Source organism: Trachypithecus francoisi, unplaced genomic scaffold, assembly GCF_009764315.1.
Source record: "Trachypithecus francoisi isolate TF-2019V2 unplaced genomic scaffold, Tfra_2.0 Lachesis_group1, whole genome shotgun sequence".
Classification (NCBI taxonomy): Eukaryota; Metazoa; Chordata; class Mammalia; order Primates; family Cercopithecidae; genus Trachypithecus; species Trachypithecus francoisi.
The window spans coordinates 172,792,355-172,803,117 of record NW_022681454.1 but is presented as its reverse complement, the minus strand read 5'-3'; the positions used below and the strand labels follow the sequence as shown (position 1 = coordinate 172,803,117).

At 35.0% G+C, this 10,763-nt stretch overlaps 1 long non-coding RNA gene across 1 annotated transcript; it reads left to right on the top strand.

Annotated features, from left to right (window-relative positions):
• The first annotated feature begins 808 nt into the window (after positions 1-808).
• LOC117084862 lies at positions 809-10,210 on the top strand. Its single transcript, XR_004437716.1, has 3 exons — positions 809-900; positions 6,609-6,775; positions 9,212-10,210. It is a non-coding gene; the product is annotated as an uncharacterized LOC117084862 (long non-coding RNA).
• The last annotated feature ends 553 nt before the right edge of the window (positions 10,211-10,763 follow it).

Here is a 10,763-nt window from a genome sequence, read left to right as displayed (position 1 = left end):
TATTGTGCATACATTGAAATTGTTATTTATTGTTACTTTTTGTAATATGTCTTTACACTTTATGCTTGATAAAAGCAATTTTTTTTCTATCACATGTCATGCGTTCAGTCAAACCCATCCCCACTTTTATACCCTTTATTCATGCCTCTATACAGAATTACCCCAATTCTTTGCTATGGTAATCACCACTTACATAATATATATTAGGTTAAATATTCTCTTAGATGGGCATAATTAAATTTAAATAAACTCTGTTTTCCCTTTCAAAAACTCTGTTCAATGAAGTTGTAGCACTATTCCAGTTTCAAACTATGTATTACATGTTATTTTCAGTGTTTAATAAAGTTAGTGACCATGTCTTATTCATCATTATATATCCGAATTTTAACATCGCGGTGGACACATAGAAGGTCTTTAATGATTACTTGTTCAATGAATAGCTGAATATTACAACCTGCAATGACATAGGTTGAAATATAACTAAGTGCTTTTCAGATTCTCCATTCATACTACTCTCCTTAATCTCTCAACTGGATAAGATAGTTCATTACTGTGCTTCTGCTTAGATTTTACTCATTAGAACCCATTTTGTTTTCAAAAAAGATATCTTTTTTAAAAAATGAAGCTAAATTAAATTGCTCTCTTCTGAAAACTTCTCACTGAACGTTATTAAAATAAAATGATTTACAAGGCCCACCAGGCCATCTGTATTAGTCAGGGTTCTCTAGAGGGACAGAACTAACAGGATTTACTAAGTATTAACTCACATGATCACAAGGTCCAGCAATAGGCTGTCTGCAAGTTGAAGAACAAGGAAGCCAGTCCAAGTCCTGAAGCTGATGAACCTGGAATCCTGTGTTCAAGGGCATCCAGTATGGGAGAAGGATATAGACCCGGAGGGTAAGCCAGACTAGTCTTTTCACGTTCTTCTGTATGCTTTTGATTCTGGCCAGGCTGGCAGCTGATTAGATGGTGCCCACACAGATTGAGAGTGGGTCGGCCTTTCCCAGTCCACTGACTCAAATGTCAATCTCCTTTGGCAAAACCCTCACAGACACACCTAGGAACAGTAATTTGCATCCTTCAACCCAATCAAGTTGATACTCAGTATTAACCATCACACCACCCTTGAGTGGATGACTGCCTGCTTCTCAGAAATGAGTCTCTGTCACCTTTCTTCATTCTGTGTGTTATGCACACTGATTTTCTAATATTGTCTTCTATGCGCAAAGTCATTCCTGCCATAGGGTCAATATCAGATAGATCAGACCAAATTTTCAGAACCAATAGAACAAAAAATTAGTGGTTCATACCTGATAACAATTAATTTCTCTCATACATACCCAATTAGGGTAGACAAAGGAGCCTTTAACTTGCTGTTCTGATAGCTACCTATGGTTTTGTCTTTGCATTACTTAAGCCGTCAGTGCCATATGTGGATTTCTTCCCACAGGAAGAAGAAAACAAAAAGTAACTTCTTCGTTAGATGGATGACCTGGAAGTTGAACATATTTCCTCTTAAGAGCCCGTAGGTTGCTCATCTCACAGGGTCACATCTAACAGTCTGGGAAGGTAGTCAGTAGCTGTGCAGATGTGTGTTCTGTTTAAATTTAGAGGAAGTTGTGTTTATTAAAAGGAAGAAGGAGAAAATGAACAACAGGGGAGACTAGCTGGCTCTTATACAAGGTCTTGCATGTGCTGTTTCCCTTGCCTGAAATGATTGGACTCCATATCTTAAAATGCTTAGTTCCTAATTGCCATTCAGGTTTTAACCAGAATTACTCTCCTCAGACAGGTTGATTTTAACCACCAGTGCATATGGTCTGAATTGTCACTTTCTATCATATTATTATTGTTTTCATAACACTAATCCCTACTGGAAAACATTTTGCCCAATTATTGGCATATATTTCTAATGTATGTTTAAGCATATTGTTCTCTTTCTGTTTCTGCATTAAAATTAGTGCAGGTAGTTTCTTGAGAGCAGAAAATTTGTCCATGTTTTGCTCTATGCTTCCCAAACATGAATCAGTGTCTGGTGCATACTATTTTCTGAAAAAAAGTGTGCCATGAATGAGTAGAATTTTATGCATCTGTGACCGTTTTAGCCAGTCACGGTGGCTCACACCTGTAATCCCAGCACTTTGGGAGGCCGAGGGGGGCGGATCCCCTATGGTCGGGAATTCAAGACCAGCTGGCCAACATGGGGAAGAAACCTCATCTCTACTGAAAATACAAAATTAGCCATGCGTGATGGCGCATGCCTGTAACCCCAGCTACTCAGGAGGCTGAAGCAGGAGAATCGCTTGAACCCAGGAGGTGGAGGTTGCGGTGAGCTGAGATCATGCCACTGCACTGCAGCCTGGGCAATGAAGAAATGAAGAGTGAAATTCTGTCTCAAAAAAAAAAAAAAAAAAAAGAAAGAAAGAAAGAAGAAATAGTTTTATGATATATGAAGAAAATCGTCTTTCCTTTTCTTATTTGCTCTCATGTTTGCATGAGACAGATAAATATGGTATTACGAATATAATATTATTATATTACATATAACAAGTATTACATTGGAAGCAATTAAGATCATTATTTTAAAGACATTTTCACTTTGATGTGTGTACAACCGACAATCAGTTCTTTAGTAAAGATCCACACTAATGTATTTTCTTAACTTTATAGCTCAACTCATTTCTGTACAGTGTGATTAATATCTAAGGTATTTCTACCTAAAATATTTCTCCCAGAAAGGTAGCTTGATCCTTGTGAGTCTGCATTTTCATTACCAATAGCACAGCTATTGTGGTAAACAAATGCAATTACATCTGTAAGTGTACAGTTATATGTGGGAATTGATGGCTTCAATTCAATTGTAAGAACTGACGCTCATGTTAAGAATGCTACATATAACGTGTGACTTTTTAGCAGTCTTGAAGGAGAAACAATTTATAAATAGAAGAAGAGCACTTCAGAAAATAGAATTGTATGTGTAATTTCTGGAAGTAAGAATGACCCACCTAATGTAGCCTCATGATCAAGGGGAATCAGTTGATAGGCTTGAAAACAGTTTTCTTTCAAATGCCTTTTTCAAATGCACAGCTACTTTTGTTCTGTCAACTTCCCAATTTGCAAATTCCAAACTTTGATCCTAAAATATATTTAATCACCAGTATCCCATAATCTTTCTGGTTAACTCTTTTAAATGTTTTTCCTTGTGAAGGGCAAATTGAACATTAATTAATTTAATTTTTGTTCACATTATCTCCAAATAATCAGATTTGGTAGCATCCCATTACCAGATTCCCTTACATGAGACAATCTCATTAACAGACCCCTGAGATGTCACTTTAGATCCATTTGGTAAGAGAGATACAGACATAAACTCATTATATGATGCACTCTCCATTCTTAAATTGATGAGGTTTGCTCTGGCTATTGTTTGAAAGCAATATAGTTATTATGGAGTATTTCTGGAAGGGCCAAAAAGAAAAGGTTTAAAAACAGAAGGGAAAAAGAAAGGAAGGAAGGATGAAAGGGAAGAAAGAAACTAGCAGTGAAAGGCTGGAAAAGTGAAATTATAAGTTTGTTTCTTAATCACATTGCACAATAAAAACATGTTAATTAAAAATTATAGAAACATTTGTGCGTGCTTTACTTAATTCCATAGAGCTATTGATTATGATTCAGTGCTGTTAAATTATTTGACAACGGAAAAATATAAATACATATTCTTGTCATTTCCATGAAAGGTAGTCTTATACCTTTAAGATAATTATTACTAAACGTGTATCTATTATTTGGGTGTCAGTTAAGCAATTAACAATATGTTAAGTCCAATGAATATATTGGGTTAGGAAATATAAGATCCTGCCTCACTTCAATACGCTCTGCTTACTGAAATACTGAGGTGTAACTAGCGATGAGGTGGTCATTGCTCAGGGAACCAGAAAATAAAGCTTCTTTCTTTGTTCTATCCAACTGACATTGATACAAACTGAGGTGCTGGGGCAACATTGTAATTGATAAAACCAAAAGTGTCTTGACAGAAATATTCTTTCACTTCTAAGCAAGGTGAGAGTCTGCATTTCTTTGCCTTGGGAACGTTTATGGGACTGAAATAAAGAACTCTAGGAAGACGAGTCTTTTTCAATTTTACTTTTGTTAAATACATAAGCTTTGGTTGTAAAAAAAAAAAAATAGTGCTGCAAGATGTACAACTAAGAATAGCAATTTTTGTCTCATCTCCTCCACACCTCTGATTTCTCCTCCCCAAAGACAAATTGATATCACCCATTCCACTGTTTCTTCTGGCATATTTCTCCGTATTTCTAAATAGTGGTATAATGCATATTGCCACTTAGAGACTTTTTCATTTTAGAAAACAATGAGCCGCCTACTAAGAAAGATAAGAATGTAACCGTCCTATTCAATGCCCTCTTTGTCAGTTTCCTTGTGAGACACTTATCTCAGTACTCTCAGATCTCAATTTCTGACTCAATAGTCAGCGGTTACATTTTTATAACTATAAATAGCATTGAGAACAGACCCCCAAGATCTATGATGATTATGGTTACTGATTTTGACAACATCTTGCTTTTCTTGGCATCAATAATTATTTCATCCATGTGTCTTTTCTTTCTGCCTATCACTAATTGATTAACCCAGACTTTCTGAGAGAACTATGAAACTCTTCTCAACATGTTTAAATACTTTTATCAGGTAAACTATCAATTCCATTTTTTCTTGTATGCTTTCTTCCTGAAACACTGTCAATTCCATTTTTTCTTGTATTCTTTCTTTCTGAAACACTCTGTCTTAACTTCCAATTTAAATGTACTCTATTCCAGACTGGTTACACAGATATTGTCACGGAACTTGTTTTGATTGTATTCCTGGGAAGTCTTGTTGCTTTGTCCTATGTTAAGTACTTGCTTCCCAATTCCAGTATTAATATTTTTTCCTTTCATGATTAAACTTTATTGATTTTATTAAGCATACTGTCCAGTGGCTTCATGAGGAACAATGAAAGGAGGTAAACATTTTTAGAACTTGCTTAGTCTTGTTTATAGTCTCAAAATTAATAGATATTTTGGCTAGACATGACATTCTAAGTTACAATTTATGTCCTTTTTAAGCCCAATTTATTCCTTAGCTGCAGATATTTTGCTATTAGCCTTGTGAATTACTACTACTTGCTCTTAATATCCATTTGCATCATTTCCCCAGTTTTTTCCTGTGTAGTCGGTGTGTGCTTATAAAGAAGACACCAACTGTGTAACGTCAGATTTGGTTGCTGTGGAGGGACTCTGAATGACAGTAGCTTAAGTTACATAGGAAAATTTCTCTCTTAGATAGCTAGGTGATTTTATATTGGCCGTTGGCAGCTGACATGGTAGCTCCACAGTGTTAGGGATCCTGTTTAACCTGTCTTATTGCTCTGCCATTTTCAACACGTGGCTTCCATTTTATTATTTGTGATGGCGGATCCAGCATGCCAATCAGCAGGAAGTGGAGAAAGGGAAGTGGAAGATTCCTTCCTGTTAGCAGCTGTGCCAACGTATCAATTTCTTCATATCTCATAGCTCAAAACATAGTCATATGGCTCTTTTCATCTTCTAATTACCCACTTTGTATAAGATCACGTTTTTTAAAAAATATTTTTTTTTTCTGTTTTATGTTGTCTGATTTACTTGATTTTTTTTAAGTGTGTGTGTGTGTTTTTGTGGGTCCTTTTTTGCTATTGCTTTGGACACATATTTGATGATCTTGACTACATATAATTAAAAGTGAGACATTTAAAGGAATAATTGGAGAAATTTGTGGATGAGTTTCACTTATTGAGTAAAGAGTTTTGCCATTAGTGTGAGAGCCTGTTATTCCATTGAGGACGTCCTGAAATATCATTAGCTGCTGTCATTAGCCTGCCATTGGTCTTTCTACTGCTCAAAAAAGAATCCTGGAAAATATATTGAGAAAGAGAGCAGAAAGGTGCTACTATTCATTATGCAGATCTGCATTAATTCTTAGTTCCACAGAGCTTGCTAATTTAGAGAGTAAACTTTCCTATGTGGCTGGAGTGGGATACATATATTTGCCTGGCAACAAAGACTTAGTGAAGAAATCTGGTTACCTCAATCATACTGTTTTCAGTCTCATTCTCCCATATTTCAGCCTTCAGAAATAATTGTTGCTCCCAAAGCCCTAAGCCACCTGGTTTTCGGGGGGTTAAATTAGCTAGCTTATTACTGACTCCATGACCTTGAGGATTATCTTTCTCTTTCTGCTCTGTCAGTTGCCAATCACTCACCATTTTCCATTTCTCAAAATGTGTTGACATTTCTTATCAGCAGCTGTAACTTTTCCATTCTTTCTGCCCTTGTTGAAATACAGTTTAAATTTTTTATTTTGATTTTTTTACTGTTGTATGAATGAGAGTTGAGGAAGAAACAGATAAAAATACGTGATCAATGCTGCATGCATAAGTGAAAGTTTCCTAAGTTTAGTAGTAAAAAAATAAGGGTAGTAAAAAATAATTCCCCATATAAAGAAAAAGAGAAAGGATAGACCTGTGTGGTTTCCAAAAAGGATCCATATCCTGATCATTGTCTCCTTTCCAGGGAGTGGGCACACGGTCAAGATGATATCTCTACGTGGTACTTTCAGAGGCTGGATCCGAGGTACCTGAGCTCTCAGCCTCCGCAGGGTCCTTCAAACCAAACAAAGCAGGGAGGCGAAAAGACTTCATCAATCAGGACATGAGTAGTGACCAAGATGATCAAATAAAGTAAGCCATTCTCCAATTTGTAGGCTACCCAGGGGGAAGGGGAGTGCTCTTAAGGCACGGATATGCTCTGTGCCTCAGTTAGAGCTGTTAAAGAAGATGCCATCTAGACACACAGGTATTTGATTAAGTGCTGTTTATTGTCCTTGTTGCCAAAGATCTCACTCCTAATTACGTCATGGGACTAGTGATACTTTTTTTTTTTGGAGTTATCAATATTTTCCTGTTATGGTTTTACTTTCTATTTTTCCAGACGTGTAATTATCTGAAATTGCTAATTATTCAATAGACTGACACTAAATTCTGAGAATTTTCTCAATTAGTTGAAAATACTTTAACTAACTTGCTTTTTTTTAAAAAAAAAATACCTCTATTTAAAATAATGCAATTTTATGATACAGCCATAATTTTTTGAGGAAAAGACATTAATTTGAACGTACTGCCCTGGGTGTGACTGATTATATTACACAGCACTTGGTTTTATTTCTACTATATACAATTGACATTCACAAAGGTATTTAAAAATGTGTGCATGTAATAGAAATAACGACTCTTGGAGAAATCTAGTACTTCTTTTTGGACACAATACCAAATATGCTATTTATAGATTCTTTGTCTTAAAATATTTTATAGATGAATAATCAATTCCAATGCTAAAGTATATACTTTATATTAAATAGCCTGTTTTTGTGTATTCAGTTGATTTTCTGAGTCTTTTGCCAATCAATTACAAATAAATGGAACATGTAGTTATTTGGTTAAAAACATAATTAAAAAATGAAAGATTTGTATAAATTAAGCTGCTAAGATGTCAGAAAATAAGCAACATATTAAAAGTAAAACTATTAATTCCTCTAAACTTGACAGTTTAAATCCTAAACTCAAAGAAATTTCTCAGTTAATCAAGTATGCCAAACATGTATCTAGTTATTTTTGGAGTGTTGCAATTTCAAATATTTGATCACCTTTTCAGACCATTTTGTTTTGGAAAATGCACTCAGAATGCAATTAAGACATACTTTGAGGAACTGCAAGACACATACCAAGAGAAATGTTAACACACTCAGAAAATGCCAGAGCTACTTCCTTTTGTATTGTTAAACGAGCTAGGACTTGCTTTGTGTTAAAAAAAAAAAAAAAAAAGGAAAAAAAATTTATGTTGGTTTTTGTGAACCCTCAGCACATGTGGTTTGCTAATGTTTAAAACTTTGTGGATGGAATTTCTAATTTACTTGCTTTTTTTCCTGGCATTCTTTAGCTCTTCCTCTCCTCTGGATCGCCTCAAAACAAAAACATATGCATCCCTCTCCTCCTTGACCTTCTTAGTTTCTGCCTGGTTTCCTTCTCATCTCTTTTAAGTTTCTTGAAAGAGTAATCTGCTGTGCTATCCCAATTCATACTTCAGTCGACTGCCTTTACATTTTTAACTCTATAACTTCTCTGGAGCTTCTTTCTAAAGCTATTTGTTCAAAACAAATGAGCATTTATTAAGTTCCTATACTGATCGCCAACTGTTTCATCATATATATTTATTCTCCTTTCCTTTCCTCCTTGCACCTCTATATCTCTTTTCCCTGTCTCAGTATCTTAGGACTCCCGCACCCCGTGATGAGCAGAATTCCAAGAATACCCTCCCAAAGCTGTGCCATCGTCAGATGCGTTTGAACCAGAGTGACTACATCTTGAATAGGGGCCGGCTAAAATAAGGCTGGGCTGCATTTCCAAGAGGCTAGTTATTCTTACTCTCAGGATGAGATAGGGGTTGGCACAAGATACAGGTAAAAAAAGACCCTGCTAATAAAACAAATGCAGGAAATAAAACAGGATGCAGGAAAGAAGCCCACCAAAACCAAGATGTCTATGAAAGTGACCTCTGATTGGCCTCGCTGCTCATTATTGCTAATTATAATGCATTAGCATGCTAAAAGATTCCCACTAGTGCTATGACAGTTTACAAATGCCATGGCAATGTTCAGAAGTTACCTTATATATCCTAAAAGGGTCACCCAGTTTTAGACTATATAGGATAACTTCCAAAATCTCCACCCCTTTCCTGTAAAATTCAAGAATAATCCACTCTTTGTTTATCAAGAAATAACTGTAAGTATACTCAATCAAGAAGCCCATACCACTTCTCTGTCTATGGAGTAACCATTCTTTGGTTCAGTACTTCTCTAATAAACTTGCTTTCACTTTGTGGGCTTACCCTGAATTTTTTTTTTTTTTTTTTTTTGCGCAAGTTTCAGGAACCCTCTCTTGAAGTCTGGATCAAGACCCCCTTCTGGTACCATCACCCTAAATCTGTGAATATGAGGAGGTATCGCTCTTAAAATTATGTCATGTTATGTGGCACAGTTGACCTTAAGGTAAAGAGAATATCTGTCGAACCTAATCACATGAACACTTTCAAAAGCAGATTTTTTTCTCTGACTTTAACAGAGGGAAAGATTTGAAGCAAGCAGAGGATTTAATGCGCTATCTCTGGCTTGAAGACGGAGCAGACTATTTAGGATAGAATGTAGGTGGTTTACAGAAGATGAGAGCAGCTCCCAGTTAACGGTCATTGAAGAAATGGAGACTCCCATCCTACAACTTCAAAGAACTCAATTTCCTGAGCAGAAAATCCAGCCACATTACAGTCTTCTTCTGACACATGGAACTGTGAGCTAATAAGCAAATATTGTTTTAGTCACTCAGTCCATGGCAAGTCATTACACAGCAATAGAAAAATAATATACATCTTTTATGATTAGTCATTCCTTTGGGCTATTGTTTTTTTATACATTTATTTCACAGATAATCTTATTCTTTCTCATCATTTCAAACCCCCTGAATATTCATAACTATCAAAAGTATTATCTCCAAACCTTAAACACTATATTTTATACAAATTTCCTGTTATAGGTCTACTTTTGACTATCAAAGAGATGATTCATACACAACTATTCTCAAACTGCATGTATACGTCAACTCACCATCTTCAACAACTGGTTCCTCTTATATTTTATAACCAGTCATTTTACAAAGAGCCAAAGCTTTGTACATATATGTTAGTCCTGAGATCTTTATTCATTTTAAACAAAATTGCATAGATAAGCTATTCACCCTTCCTTTCATGGTGGTATAGCTGGTATTACTGGAGGAATACTTTCAATGTAATGTAGAAACTGAAGTTCTGAAAGCACTGTAAACTAAAACAAATGCTTCCAAAAATATACTCCATTTTTGTCTTTTTATATTTTACTAATTTCTCAAAAGAATGTGTGAATACAGTCATCAAGCTACAATGACTGATTATATCTCTCTTTATAACATACTATGAATCCACAGTGACTATAAATAAACATAAACAATGAACAAGAGACACAAAAATGAAAGAAAATAAGCTGGAGGCCACAAAAATAATTAAATATTCAAAAATTTCTTCACACTTTTACCTTGAGGCATTTGCCACACAGGACAAATGAAAGACATATTTTTATTACTTTAAAATTTTAAAACAATAGATTATTATAATAATTTAAATAAATAAAATATAAAATTGAAGTGTATATTGAAAATTTTAAAGATATTTATATTGATCCATCATAGCTGAGCAGCTAAGCTTTCTCTACACTTTTATTTCTAGTAAATATATTGAGCTAAAGGAAAAAATAAGAAAGAAAGAAGAAAGAGAAGAAGAAAAAAGAAAATTGAGACTCTGAACTATATGTAATGCAAATTTGAGATATCAAGTTCATGGTTTATCAATTCCTGACTAGCAAGAGTTTATTTCTTCATTCTTCATAAATAGTTTAATAATTAAATGTGAACAGAGATGAGCTTAACATCCCAATAGGATTGTTGCTTAGCAGAATTAAAGCACTTAGGCACTTAGGACATCAGCAATCTTACTTGACTTTGAAAAAGATGAAATTCAGTTAGTTTGGACTAAGGATGAAAATAATGTGTCTTCAGTGCCTTCCTTTTTAATCCCACAAGAAGGCTCAAT